Genomic DNA, 16,035 nt, shown 5'->3' on the forward strand with positions numbered 1-16,035 from the left:
CGGTATCTTAAACGGAACTTATAAATTAAATTTCCGATTCTGCGCTCTACTATTAGCGCCTCGGGTTGCGCTGGTGGCGCTTCTGCTTGTCCTCCTGCCAGTGTTGGGCTCGGCCGGGTCACGACTGCTGCCGACTCTACCCTACGGAGGACCAGACGGGGTGCCCCTTTAACAAGGGGCCGCGGCCTGGAAGCATGCGGTTGCATACTCCCCGTCAGCTCTGGGCATGGGGTCGCGTCCCGCACAGAGCTCACCTCACTTCCGCATTCCGCTTGCTTTGCTATTCGCCTTCTACGCTGACGCTCCTCCTGTCGTCTTTTATCACGTCTACGCTTTTCGTCGCACTTTGTCTCTTTCACTGGGTCGCTCATCACGCCTACCCACGGTAACTCGCGCACGTTAATCTTGTTCGATGCGTCCTTCCATTCGTCCAGCGACATGCTCGCCTTGTCTCCTTCCCTGTAGCTTGTTCGCAGGATGGGTACCACCTGACTCAGGAACACCGGGCTTGCCTCCTCGTATTGGCTGTCATCCGGGTTCTTGTATATTACATTGAGCCTTGCTCCACGGCCGTCGTCTGACTCCCCGTCATTACCGACTTTACTTGTTTTGCCGTTTGGTTCCCCGTCATTCTCGAACAGGGCTCTTTTCACGCGTTCTCCGCTCGTCCCTCGTTGCTCCTCGGCCAGTTGTTTAATTCGGCTTACTACCCCGCTCGCTATTTCGAGCGCTACTAGGAACTTGGTGGCGTTTCCTCGCAACGGCCGCTCTTGGCCCATTACCTTTTCCGCGCTGCGGATCCGCTGGTAGTACCACTCCGTTACTGTGCCATAGGCTGTTCGTAGTTTGGTCTCCTCGACGGTTTCCACCGTGGTGTGGAATCTCACGTCGGCTCGTGGATCGCACGTCAGGGTTAGGCGATATCGTACGTGGAAGTCCATACCTAACACTATGTCGAATGCAAGTTCGTTCACCACGTAGCATTGGTGGTCGAATCGTTTTCGGCGGTATCGACACACGATCCTTACCTTCTGCTTCACCGGAACTCCGTTATCGGTGAAGGCCCCCATCAATTGGATTGGTCTGGTGGCTATTTTTTCTACTTGCTCACCCGTGTCCACCAACCTATCGCACATTCCTTTGGTAATCGCCGTTATTTGCGACCCGGTATCCACGATCGCTTTCACCTTGCACGCAGTGAATTCTAGTTCTACCGTGGGTACCTCAGCACATTCTACGCGCTCCTCCGCCGACTGAAGGATCTCCTTTCCGATCCTGTTGACCGTATCCTCTATCTCTTGGTCGGTCACTGGCGGGCATTGGCTGATCAATCCTCCCGTCTGTCGCGTGATGACACAGCATCCCTTATCGGCGTCATCCGATTCGGCACTATGTTCAGCGACACTCTCTTCTTCATTGTGGTACGCTGTTTCATTTGCCGTGATCGCCGCCAATTTCCTTCCGCGGTTCTCAGGCTTGGTTGTTCTGCTCGCGGGGTTATTTCCCGTCTTGATTACTTCCCTCCTGGGATTGTTGTTCCCGTCTCGGGTGTATCGCGTTACTCGGGGCTTTTTCTGGCTGTCGTCGCTGTCGGGTTCTTCGACGATGTCGACTGGCTCGCTCCTCGGTGCCGCGGGCCCGTCCGCCTTTCGCCAGCTGGTCGACTTTGTTTGCGGCGATATTCTCGTCGCGTCGCGTCTGGCGAAATTGTTTGGGCGCACGCCGTCCCGGACATCGCTGCTGCGGTTGGCCGCTCCATCGCCGCCATAACTTGCGCGTGTCGCCTGCCCGTCGTTCGCACGTCGCGCTCCCGCGCGTAATTTTCGAGCCTCTCGCTCGTTCTCCAATGTATCGAGCATCTCGATCATTTCGCTGACCGTCCTTGTCACCGAAGGCCGTAGCTCCCTCGCGATATCACTGTCGAAGTGCTCGCGGAGCGTCTGTACAACCTCTTCGTCGGTCATCGGCGGTCTTAGCGTCTTCGCCTGCCTCGCGATATTCAAGGCATACTCGGTCATTGACCCTTCTGTGGGTTTGTACTTGCCAAAATATATAGCTTGTCGGAATCTCATCTGGGCTTGGCATCCCCAGAAATATTTCTTGAAGCTTTCCTTGATCTCGTAGATATTCTCCGCCTGTTGTAGCTCAAACCATTGTCCGGCGGCTCCTTTCATGCATCTTCCAAAGTGGAAAAGTTGTTCCTCCTCCGAGACATCCTCGTATCTCGCCAACTTCTCGAACTTTTCGATGAATCGTATCGGGTTCTGCTTGTCGGCTTTCCCCTTGTACGACATTTCGTCGAACGGGTTTTTTATCCAGCCTCCGCGCGGCAGTCGGGCTTGGAGTGGGAACACATCAAGCCTTCTCACGTCACGCAGATCACCGTCGCCGTACGCGCGCTCGTCCGGTTGTTTTTCGGGAATCATTCCCGCCGGACCGCGCTCCGTATTATTTGTTGCGGCGGAATCGCGTCTCTGCTGATGCATCGCTCGCATCTCCTCCAACTGTGCCGTCAGGCTTTGGACTTGCAACCACATTCGCCTCTCGTTCTCCGTCATCTGCTCCGGGTTTTCCATGGTTTTCTCCCGGCTCAGATTCAACACTTCTTTCTGCAGATTCTCGTCAGGAATCGCTAATACCTGTTGCTCGTTGAGCTGTTGGTTTTCAATTTCTTCACGAATCTCTCGCTCGTCTTGCGCCGGTCCTTTCGACCTGGTCGTCACTCGCGTCGGAGTTCGCGACACTGTGGCCATCCGCCCGGATCGCACACAGCTCGTCCTACCTCTCGTTCTTACTTTCGGCCCTATTTTGGCCAATCGGCTTTCGCCCTGTAGCAGCGAACTCTGAGTTTGCCGTGCCCGTCCGTACGGTTATGCGACGCGTTTTGGTAGACCGCGCGCCTCCCTCGCGCTCCGGCCTCGCGTGATGTCCCGCACGTTGTTTCGACGTCGTTGGCGTTCACTCTGTTCCCGCGATGCTCCTCTTCGCACTTGTACGCATCTTCGCTCTTGACACTTCTGCGCTGTTGCTTCTTCTTGACGTCTTGGTTTTTCTGGCCCTCGACCGTTATGCGCAATCCGCGATCGTGCCGCTTTTCGTGTGAGTTGTTTTATCGTGAGGACACTTTGCCCCACGATCTCACACTTTTCGCGCACGTTGTATCACGCGGAGAGTCGCTGGTCTCGTCAGTGCCTCACCGTATAGTCTTGAAGTGTTCCTCGCTTGACGCGTGGGATGTCGTTACTTTAACGGACACTCCCGTAGAACGTTTAGCTGCGCTTGTCGCGTTGGGGTGTCGTCACTTTGACGCGCACTCCCGATGCTTCTTCACTAATCACGTGGGGTGTCGTCACTTTGACGCCCACTCCCGATGCCTTTCGCTTATCGCTTGGGGTGTGGTCACTTTGCCGCACACTCCCTATGCTTAAGCACCGCTGACACTTACGTGTCCTGTCACGGTCGCCATGCTTGGTGAGATTTTTGGAATGTGGACTGTCCTCGATTCCCGGGTACCCCCTAACCCTGCAGGTTCCGACACGTGTGTCGGTCAGCTTGTGCTTCTTCGCGCTTGACGGTGCCCCTATACTGTAACCGGACGGTACAATTTCGTGCCCGATTCACGCGGCTATGTGTCCTTTTAACGGTCGCCACTCGGTTTGACCTATGTTCACCGAGAAGGTAAGTGTTTCCCCGTTATGTTCTATGAATGTGTCATCTAACTAATTATTCCCCTTTTTATTTTCAGGTTCCCGCCACGGATGGACGATCTCCAGCGTCGCCCCTCGGATCATCAATGCCAATCGCCGTCGTATCACCACGTGGAACGAAGATGGCGGACCACCGCCTCTTCCGGTAAGTATCGGTACGTCGGTCAACTAACTTCCAAATTTAAATAAATTTTTAGGTTCCCGCAACGGATGGCGCGTCTGTGCCGTCTCCCCAGTGATCACCGGTAGCGACCTTCGATCAGGATCAACGAACGGCCGAGATGTCTGACCATCACCCCGCATGGGTAAGTATACGTATGTTGGTCAATCAACTATGTTAATTAATCAAAATTTTTAGGTTTTCGCGACGGATGCCTCTTCAGGGTCGTTGCCCGATGGATCACAGATGATTTCCAGCGTCCAGGATCAACGCCCGATCAAGATGGCTGACCACCGTGCGCCTGAGGTATATATACGTAACTCGGTTAGCTAACTTTTTAACGACCGCACTTTTCCAGATTATTCGAACGAATGGCCGATCTCCATTCCCCAACGATGAATCACCGACGATTATCTCCGCTCAGGATCAACGATTCTCCAAGATGGCTGACATCCGCTTGATCAGGTATAAAGGAGATAATTAACTGACAATTCCTTTTGTATTTTGCAAATAATCAATTTGTTTATTCACAGGCTTCGGTTTACACACACTTGGTTGTTCCCAAATTTCTTTACACAAGATGGCGTCGCACATTCGCTAAACGCACGCAAGTCCTTCGTTTCGGTAACACAGTACCGGTCGTCTTTCGTATCGACGATAGTTGACGCGTTTCGCGGGCGTTCCCGATTGTTATGGATGTTGGCAACGATTGTTTAAACACTCGACTTATACTCGCGGGACTTAACGCGAACGCGGGTGAATATCTTAGAGGTAAGTTACCGTGCCGACGATCCTCGAGAGACTGCCTCGAGCATCGTCGCTCTCTGTGGCTCCCCACTTACGGCCGTTACCCCCACTCCGGCTTCACGGCCGCTTTCTCTTTCTGGAATGTTCGTCGCGGCGCAATAACAACTTTCTCTTTTGTGCGCCGAACGTTCCAGAAGTTATTGACGGAAAATTCCAACGGGAGTACCATGAGGTCGACCCCCACTTTCCGCTCCCGGGTAGCGGTTTTCCAACTCGCTCATTTTTTGCGATTTTTCGACGCCGACCCGTGCGCTCGCCCTATTCCGTGTCCCTGATCATGCATCCGGACCGACTTCCCGTGGAAGACGTCCGGGTATACCTCGCGTCATCGGCCGTCGACGCCGACCCCCGGTGACGCATCTACGCCACCTTCCCAGCCGGAAACCGTGGTCTGTTCTCGGCGATGACGCTTGGTTCGCGAGATCGCGGGCGGTCACGTAACCCCACCTTCGCGTGGTCGGACTTTGACGCCGACCCGATTTTCGGGTGTACCAGGTCCCGTGTGACGATCATCGGTCATTTTTTCCCGCAAATTACCTATGTCCGCCAACTTCGCATCCGGGCGTCCGATTGTGACGCCGACCGGCTGTGATCGTTCTTTCGGTCTCGCGGGTGAGCCATTTATCGCTCTCAGTCGTCTGAGACCCTCGGTTTCGTATTTCGCGAACGCGTTATCAGATTTGACCCGCGGTCGCTCATGACCCCTCCGTGGGTCGCCCCGGTGAGCCATTAGTGACTCTTTCGGTTGTACGCGCGCCTGATCGCGATTTGTCGGACGCGCCGACCAATCGAAGATTGCGTGTGGCCTTTGCCTTGTCGCGTTTTACGCGTCGGTTCGCGCAACGAAAATAGAACTGGCGCTGCCTGCGCTTAGGCCAAAAACTCAAAATAACGGAAATTGAACCGACAAAACTTATACATTTAGTTGCGGGCTCGGAAGCTAAGGCTCGCCCGTCTTGTTAACTTACAATCTTTTGAGCTAATGGTGCCGGATGGGCCTACTTTTATCACCCGCCGCGTAGCGGTATCTTAAACGGAACTTATAAATTAAATTTCCGATTCTGCGCTCTACTATTAGCGCCTCGGGTTGCGCTGGTGGCGCTTCTGCTTGTCCTCCTGCCAGTGTTGGGCTCGGCCGGGTCACGACTGCTGCCGACTCTACCCTACGGAGGACCAGACGGGGTGCCCCTTTAACAAGGGGCCGCGGCCTGGAAGCATGCGGTTGCAAGGTTTCCCTCGAGCGTGATTCTGTCTTCCCTTGCACGTGCGTCAGTTTGTGTAGGAGGGAAATGGTACGCACGTATCGTCGCAAAACGGGTGTTTTGGCCGACCGAAAAGATGGCGGACCGTTGTTTTCGAGATCGCTCACGCTCACGGCACGTCGGCGGGGTACGGCGAGGCACGGCACGGCTCTGAGATCCCGCGATTTCCGCGCGAGAGTTGACATGCCGCGCGCGCTGTAGATCGTCCCGACTCCCGGCCGCGGTAAATCGTCGTTGTTGGTCGTTGTGTCAGTGACAGTCGCGCGTGCGACCGCATCGTCCAGCGTTCGCCGCATCGTCTCGGCGTCATTGTCGCCGCCGTTGTAGTGGTGGTGGTGTCGGTGGTGGTCATCGTCGTCGTCGTCGTCGTCGTCGTCGTCGTGGTGGTCGTGGCCGTTGTCGTCGTGGTGGTCGTGGCCGTCGTCGTCGTGGTGGTCGTGGCCGTCGTCGTCGTGGTGGTCGTGGCCGTCGTCGTCGTCGTCGTCGGCGCGTCGAGGAATCGGCTCGAGGACGCCTTCGAGTCGGTAAAATGGTCGCGCTCCACCACGAGCTTTTCTAAGCCCCCTGTCGCTATTTATCGCTCCCCCGCGAGAAACGCGGCTTGGTTAGGTTGCTCGAGGGTCCGCGCTGATCCTATGGCACCGGAACGCCGTCACGCGTATTCCCCGTGGTTGCCCGCGTTGACAATGTGACGTGCCGTTGGGGAGTTTACGATTTGGTTAACCTCTGTATTCACGTACCTAAATTGTTTTATGGAATAGGTAAAACAATTATTTTTTAATAATGTTTTGCATACAAATTTTAAATAAATTTTTATATTTTTCTCTTAAAAAACAATTATTAAAATGTATCCTATCATTTTTCAGGATTAGATGTACGTATATGTATTGAAAATGCAGTGTGGCGGATTAGCCCCGGGGGGGGGGTGGCGGTTCAACCCCGGCATTTTTGAGATTTCAATTTTTCCACCGTTGTCGTTTTTGCTCTATACCGGTTAAACAAAGCAACATAGATAAAAATTTCCTATATAAATTTTGTAGCTAAAGATTCACTCTTTACAGTGGTATACCACATTTAACTAAAATTATTTATTTTCTTGTTAAAAATTGGCACCGAAAAAAAACTGGCGGTTTAGCCCCGGTCTCCCCTATTCTAAAACATGGGTTTAGGCCTTTTAAAAGTGAATATCTAACATTAAAATATTTGAAATCAATCGTTTAATTGAACCTTCATTACTTACCGTTAATTCATTTCTAACATCAAGAAAAGTAGGACTTACTAGAAAAACTGTACTTTGCAAGAGAAAACTTTGTTCTATTCCTTTAAAAACTATTCTGCAAAAATTTCTTGAACTTTCAAATGTTTTTGATTATATTATTACTTATATAGAAAAATGTAAAACGTGTGATTATACTACATTTTTTAATAGCCCATTTTGGAAATCTATGGAACATAAAATGATAGGAAAAATAATACTTCCATTAGTTTTATATTTTGATGACCTAGAAATAAACAATCCCTTAGGTTCGCACAAATCAGTAAATAAATTTGGAGTAGTTTATTGTACCATACTTGGAATACCAGATGAATATGCAAGTATGCTGCAGAATATTTTTTTGTTTCAAATACACAGTTATCAAGATCATAAGCTATTAGGAAATAAAATTTTTTATACTGTTATTCAACAAATTACAGATTTACAAACATCTGGAATTGTAATTCATGTAAATGGTCAAAGAAAAGAAGTGTTCTTTATGCTAGCCTACATTGTAGGAGACAATTTAGGGTTAAATACTATTTTGGGCTTCACTAAAAGTTTCAATTCACGAAATTGTTGCAGAATTTGTTATGAGGACAGCACAAGTTTTAAAAGAAAAGTTAAAGAAAATATTAGCTTTTTGAGAACAGAAATGAATTATTCACAGCATTGCATTGAAAAAAGTTATGGTGTGCAAGAAAATTGTGTATTTAATGCAATACCAAATTTTCATGTAACGACTAATTTTAGCGTAGATCCCATGCATGACTTGTTAGAAGGCATATGTAGATACGATGTCGCAAAAATTTTAAATATTTATATATATACAAAAAATCTTTTTTCCTTAAATGTTTTAAATGAAAGATTATCCTACTTTAATCGTAATTTGAATGACAATATCCCTCTTGAATTACAACAAGATTCTATAAAAAATAACTTAATAATTCTATCAGCATCTGAAATGTTTCATTTCGTGGTAAATCTAAACTTGATAATTGGTGATTTAATACCCAAAAATGATCCTTATTGGAAATTGTACTTAATGTTACGTGAAATTATCTGTATTACTGTATTACTAACTTTTCCCACTGATATTATTGATTTCTTTGATTCACTTGTGACTAAATATTTAAAATTATTGCTTAAGTTATTTCCAGTAAAATTGAAGGTAAAACATCATTTATTAGTTCATTATTCTACAGTAATGAAAATATTTGGACCATTAAAAAATATGTCATCCATGCGATTTGAAGCTAAGCACAAACAGATTAAAGAAAACAGTAAAGTTATTTCGTCACGTAAAAATCCATGTTACACTTTATCTTTAAAACATCAGTTACAGTTGTGCGATAGATTGGTTCGTAATGAAGGTTTTTCTGACAGAATTACATATGGAACTTTTATTTCAAAAACTGCTTTAACAGATAATGAAAATGTACAGAGTTTATTATCAGCAAATTTTTTATATAATTATGATAATATAAAGTGGGTAAAAATTAATGGAACGCATTACAGTATTGGTAATGTAGTTAGATTAAACTCAGATATAATTTCTTTCGGAAAAATAAAATATATAGTAACGAAACTTTCAAATACCTATTTTATTTATCATACTTTAAAATTATTGCATTATTGCAGCCATTTAAATGCTTATGAAGTAGAAGAAAGTACTGAACTAGGTTTAATTAAGCAAGAAGAGCTTGTGGATTATAGTGTTTATATTATGCACATTTTATCAGATAAAAAATCTTACATATCTTTTTCTTCTACTTCTAACAGTAAGTTTATTAAAATTCTTTAATTGTTCAATATACATAGGGGAGACCGGGGCTAAACCGCCAGTTTTTTTTCGGTGCCGATTTTTAACAAGAAAATAAATAATTTTAGTTAAATGTGGTATACCACTGTAAAGAGTGAACCTTTAGCTACAAAATTTATATAGGAAATTTTTATCTATGTTGCTTTGTTTAACCGGTATAGAGCAAAAACGACAACGGTGGAAAAATTGAAATCTCAAAAATGCCGGGGTTGAACCGCCACCCCCCCCCCCCGGGGCTAATCCGCCACACTGCATTTTCAATACATATACGTACATCTAATCCTGAAAAATGATAGGATACATTTTAATAATTGTTTTTTAAGAGAAAAATATAAAAATTTATTTAAAATTTGTATGCAAAACATTATTAAAAAATAATTGTTTTACCTATTCCATAAAACAATTTAGGTACGTGAATACAGAGGTTAACCAAATCGTAAACTCCCCAACGGCACGTCACATTGTCAACGCGGGCAACCACGGGGAATACGCGTGACGGCGTTCCGGTGCCATAGGATCAGCGCGGACCCTCGAGCAACCTAACCAAGCCGCGTTTCTCGCGGGGGAGCGATAAATAGCGACAGGGGGCTTAGAAAAGCTCGTGGTGGAGCGCGACCATTTTACCGACTCGACGGCGTCCTCGAGCCGATTCCTCGACGCGCCGACGACGACGACGACGACGGCCATGACCACCACGACGACGACGGCCACGACCACCACGACGACGACGGCCACGACCACCACGACGACGACGGCCACGACCACCACGACGACAACGGCCACGACCACCACGACGACGACGACGACGACGACGACGATGACCACCACCGACACCACCACCACTACAACGGCGGCGACAATGACGCCGAGACGATGCGGCGAACGCTGGACGATGCGGTCGCACGCGCGACTGTCACTGACACAACGACCAACAACGACGATTTACCGCGGCCGGGAGTCGGGACGATCTACAGCGCGCGCGGCATGTCAACTCTCGCGCGGAAATCGCGGGATCTCAGAGCCGTGCCGTGCCTCGCCGTACCTCGCCGACGTGCCGTGAGCGTGAGCGATCTCGAAAACAACGGTCCGCCATCTTTTCGGTCGGCCAAAACACCCGTTTTGCGACGATACGTGCGTACCATTTCCCTCCTACACAAACTGACGCACGTGCAAGGGAAGACAGAATCACGCTCGAGGGAAACCTAACCTGAAATCGCCGTGAGCTGAAGTCGTGCGCCCGGCGCGCCACAGTGACGAGACTGGCGGACCAGCCCCGGGTGCTTACTGGCGGATAAGCCCCAAACATAAGTTTCAGGTTTGATCGCCCACGAAATATTAGACATCAACGATAATGAAAAAACTACACTGGATTCGTATTCAGCATGCATTACTCTTTATAATCACGTACCTCGAGATTTGGAGAGCAAACATTATTGCAGATATTACAATATTTCCACGCGCAGAAAATTTCACTTTTACCTTCCGAAAACACGTTTGCCCTCGTAAAAATCATAACACGGCAGGTAACCTGCCGAAACTCCGTTGGTCACATGGGTACCATAAGCAGCGTTTACAATGTTAATAGCGAGTTCGCACAATATACAGGTTCCGAGATATTTGATTTGGCGGTTCAACCCCGTTGGCGGTTTAGCCCCGGTCTCCCCTATATAAGTTTCAATTTAAAAACATCGATAAAAATAATATATATTCTTGTAATTTTAAGTGTCAAATGTGTTTCTTTGTATAAAAAATAAATTTTATATTAATAATTAAACTATATCTGTTCATATTTATTTTAAAAGTCATAATTATTAAGCGAATGTAGTCGCTAAATACCCTCACTTTTCCATTTTTCATTTACATAACTTAGGTATATAGTTTTTGTTTTTGTGAAAAATAAGACTTAGGTAATATTCTACAAATCATTCAAAAACGTTTGGTTACTTCAAAGTTGTAATTGATAGTTTTCCAGTTTTTGTGTGTGTGAGTATACATAAAAAACGAATTTTATAAGTATTGCAATTTCTTATGATATATATGTATATATATATATATATATATATAAGTTATTGAGGACAAAATGTTTTCACTTTCCATTTTTGTTTTGCTCTATTACTTGTAAAATTTCCTATTTTTGAAGAATAAATCTTATGCAATATTCTACAAAATATTGTATAAGATTTATTCTTCAAAAAAAAGGAAATTGTACAAGTAATAGAGTGAAACAATAATGGAAAGTGAAAACATTTTGTCCTCAATAACTTTTCAATATCAAAGAAATATTTTGTAGAGTTTATTTAACGTAAAGAAAGATGTACTGTAATAAAGGACGTAATTGTTTGTTGTAGAAAAATATTTTCTTACTTTAAATACTTCCCATACATGTAAAACTAGTTCCAAATAAACTATTTTTTTTATATTACGAAATATTTACTTTCCTTAATACCTCCTTTTGTTACGTTAAAGATTTATTTATTTACATTAAATTATTATTTTCTTTGGTTTAAAAAATTAATTTTTTGTATATAATATTTTCACAAACAACTTGTTTGATTTAAAAGCAATATTTATTTAAGTTGAGTAAATAATTCCTTTATTTTAGATATCCTTTCTTCAAGTTTAATAATAAAAATTTTACGTAAAATAAATATTTCTTTACTTTTAACATTTGTTTTTTTGATTGTAATTGCTGAGTTTCTTTTTTAAATATTTATTTTTTTCCAAGTAAAAATAATTTCTTTAGAATAATAAAATTCATTAACTTCCTTTAAATAAATATTTAGTTAGGAGTATTCAAGTAAATAATTTTTTTGTCTCAAACACAATTTTTTTAATCTTAATAAATTTTTTTTTCAGTGTAGAGAAGAGAAGAGGTGAAGGAGGAAGGAGAGCCGTTCTCAGCAACGCTAACGTCAGGTTCCTACGATCGCTGGGTCTCGCCGTGAGAAACGCGTCACCGCCGCGTCGTTTCTACATCGAAAGAAAAGACCATGGCCGACATCCTGAGTATCGGCGGTGAGTCGATTTTCGACTAGCGCATCCTCGAAATCGAGACTTACACGTATAACCCGTACGTCAACACGACGTTCGGGCACAACGACGAGATACGAATACCCATACAGCAGCAGGATCTGTATACGCTGCCGTTCGACAGTTTCCTGTAGTCGAGGGACGACTCTACGACGACGGCGCGACGACGTTGGAGGGGAGGGAGGATCAAAGGCAATACGCGAAATTAGTTAACAACTGCATCGCGTTTATGTTCAAGGAAATTCGATACGAACTCGACGGCGTGGAGATCGACCGCCGAACGAGCCAGAAGACTGCAGAACGCCGGATGGAGTTATCCGACGAACGAATCGAATCTGAACAGCGCATCCCATCTATTCAACTTTTGCGTACCTTTGAATATTCTGTTGGGTTTCTGCGAGGACTATAAACGCGTGGTGATAAACGCGTGACACGAGCTTATCCTGATACGCGCTCGTAACGACGTCAACTGCGTCGTAGATCCGAAAAAAACCGTGCCGAGAGATCCAGCCAAGGATCCTAAAATTACGTTGCTGAAGGTGCAATGGCGTGTGCCTCACGTGGCGTTAAACGATGTGACTAAATTATCGCTATTGCGAACGTTGGAGAGCGGACGATTTCTGAGCGCGGGCTTTCACTCTTGGGACCTGTACGAATTTTCCCTGCTGCAGAGCACGTCCAAGCATTCGTGGGCCGTGAAAGCCGCGCCGCAATTGGAGAAGCCGCGATACGTCATATAGTCCAGTCACTATGTACATTTAAAAAAGACATAATTCTGACCCAGGATTTTTCTTTTGGGGGGTGTTGGGGGGCTCAAGAAAAGCTTAATCTCAAGTTTTCGACCTCTGTTTCCCGTGTGCTTTTTTTACGGGAGTAAAAAATGTGAAAAAATGGTTTTTCCGCGATAACTCAGTTTCTAATAAAGTTACAAGGTCGAATCAGAGCTCATTTTAAAGCTTTTTTTACGCTCTACAAATTATGTCGTATGACGTTTTTACGTATGATCGATTGTTTTCGAGACATCGAACGAGAAAGGGAAATAAAAAAGTATGATATTTAGTTTTTTTCTTTTTACTCATTATTGTCGTCCGAAATTGCAAAAATGCTTCAAATAAAACTTGTAGAGCGTAAAAAAACCTACAATTTTTATTTGTTATTCATTTCATTTCGTTGAAAATTACGCCTTGTAGAGCGCTTCAAAGTGGAGAGTCGTCGCCATCGCGTCAGCGGCGCGTTGTTTACGTCGATACGCGGCACCGAACGCTTTCGCTAAGATTTTCGACTTTATTGACGCAAAAAAGTAACATAATAGGTGTTTTTTATAGGATTTTTCCCGCTCTACAAGTTACGATCAGTGATATTTTGGCGTACGATCGATAGTTTTCGAGATATCGAACGAGAAAAGGAAAAATTGAGCATTTTTGTTCGTTTTTTTTTTCTATTTTATCGTTTTTCGCACACGAATCTGTATAAACGCTTCAAATAAAACTTGCAAAGCAATAAAAATCGTAAAATGTTTTTATTTATTACTTTCATTTCGTTGAAAATTCCATATCGCACTACGCAAAGTTGCAAATAAATCTTGCAAAGCCTGAAATTATTGTAGCTATTTTGAAACCGTCAAGTTTTCTTAAGGGAATCAAACACGTATTTGCCATTGCAGATAGTTGTTTTGACACGAAAATTGTTCATTACTTAATAAATAACAAGTTATTCGTATCTTGAACGTTTTGGTCGTGGCTGATTGTCGCCATCGTCTTCTTGAAGTTGAACCTCGTTCGGGTGTTGCTCGTCGTCTTCGTCGTCGTTGAAATAGTCATCCATTTCACTTGCCATAATTTCTGCCGGAGTTATCGAATTCAGGCATGTTTGTCCGGAACAGTGATAGCAAATCATCGAACATTTAATGCCTGCTTTTCGGCAACCAGACGAGCCACTGCAGTTTCCCTTGCATTTACATGAAATTAACTGCAGTAGCTCAGCAGGCGCAGGTGGGGCTTGACTATTTCAACGACGACGAAGACGACGAGCAACACCCGAATGAGGTTCAACTTCAAGAAGACGATGGCGACAATCAGCCACGACCAAAACGTTCAAGATACGAATAACTTGTTATTTATTAAGTAATAAACAATTTTCGTTTCAAAACAACTATCTGCAATGGCAAATACGTGTTTGATTCCCTTAAGAAAACTTGACGGTTTCAAAATAGCTACAATAATTTCAGGCTTTGCAAGATTTATTTGCAACTTTGCGTAGTGCGATATGGAATTTTCAACGAAATGAAAGTAATAAATAAGAACATTTTACGATTTTTATTGCTTTGCAAGTTTTATTTAAAGCGTTTATACAGATTCGTGTGCGAAAAACGATAAAATAGAAAAAAACGAACAAAAATGCTCAATTTTTCCTTTTCTCGTTCGATATCTCGAAAACTATCGATCGTACGCCAAAATATCACTGAACGTAACTTGTAGAGCGGGAAAAATCCTATAAAAAACACCTATTATGTTACTTTTTTGCGTCAATGAAGTCGAAAATCTTAGCGAAAGCGTTCGGTGCCGCGTATCGACGTAACAAACGCGCCGCTGACGCGATGGCGACGACTCTCCACTTTGAGGCGCTCTACAAGACGTAATTTTCAACAAAATGAAATGAATAACAAATAAAAATTGTAGGTTTTTTTACGCTCTACAAGTTTCATTTGGAGCATTTTTGCAATTTCGGACGACAATAATGAGTAAAAAGAAAAAAACTAAATATTATACTTTTTTATTTCCCTTTCTCGTTCGATGTCTCGAAAACAATCGATCATACGTAAAAATGTCATACGATATAATTTGTAGAGCGTAAAAAAAGCTTTAAAATGAGCTCCGATTCGACCTTGTAACTTTATTAGAAACCGAGTTATCGCGGAAAAACCATTTTTTCACATTTTTTACTCCCGTAAAAAAAGCACACGGGAAACAGAGGTCGAAAACTTGAGATTAAGCTTTTCTTGAGCCCCCCAACACCCCTCAAAAGAAAAATCCTGGGTCAGAATTATGTCTTTTATAATCCGTTTTTTTGTACATAGTGACTGGACTAATATTCGCGCTGCAGACCGGACGGCGAAACGAATTCACGGAGGACGCTTCGAGGTTCGATCATTGCGCGCTCGCCAACGTGAAATTGTATCTCAACTCGGAATTCTATCCCTACGACGCACAGTGGGCTGAACGGTAAAAAAAACGGACGTATTTGTAGAAAATGATGAAGTTCAAAAATTCAAAATTGCATCAATGGTTATAGTTATTAGTTCAAGTAAGGCTTAAAATTAGTGTTAATAATTTTTTATTTTATTTTTTTCAAAATCGAAGAAAGTTTTCGTAGTTGAAAATGAACACCTTTTATTTACGTGTTGAAATGTTTTATTTTACCTTGATTTCAAATAAATGCCATGAACACAATTATTGTCTGATTTCCAAAAACCAAAGCTTGTTTTATAGAAGTGTATGTACGGAATATGAAAAAAAATAATTTGTATACAGTTTTAATATTTAAACAATATTAATATGTAAATTACTTTTTAAACGGAAAATGTTCAAATTTGAACAAAATCTAAATTAACAATCGAATATATGAATGCCTCCGATTCGATCCAAGAAATTCTGCACAGATACTTGTTCAATAAGTATCTGACTACAAGTACCTATTAATATTTTATCCAACTTTAACCAATTCTTCTCAAAATTAACGCTTTTCGGTTTCTACTCTTCTGAGAACGGGTTCCCACCGCAGTCGACTCGTGTTGAATTCCAAAATATGTGTTTCATGGATTCTACAAATAGCAAAATATCCCAGTATTTTGAGATCGCTGATTGCAAATTCAAAGTCAAATTTGAAAATCCAAAATGGCGGAATTATTATGGCGAAGTCGTATAAAAGCAACAACAATTAAATCTTCTGTATATTCGCACAAATTATTAGGAAACAGTTTTAGAGTCAGTGAT

The sequence above is a fragment of the Temnothorax nylanderi genome, unplaced genomic scaffold (genome assembly GCF_030848795.1).
Source record: "Temnothorax nylanderi isolate EJ_2023f unplaced genomic scaffold, tnyl_v1.0 TNYL_tig0298_pilon, whole genome shotgun sequence".
Lineage (NCBI taxonomy): Eukaryota > Metazoa > Arthropoda > Insecta > Hymenoptera > Formicidae > Temnothorax > Temnothorax nylanderi.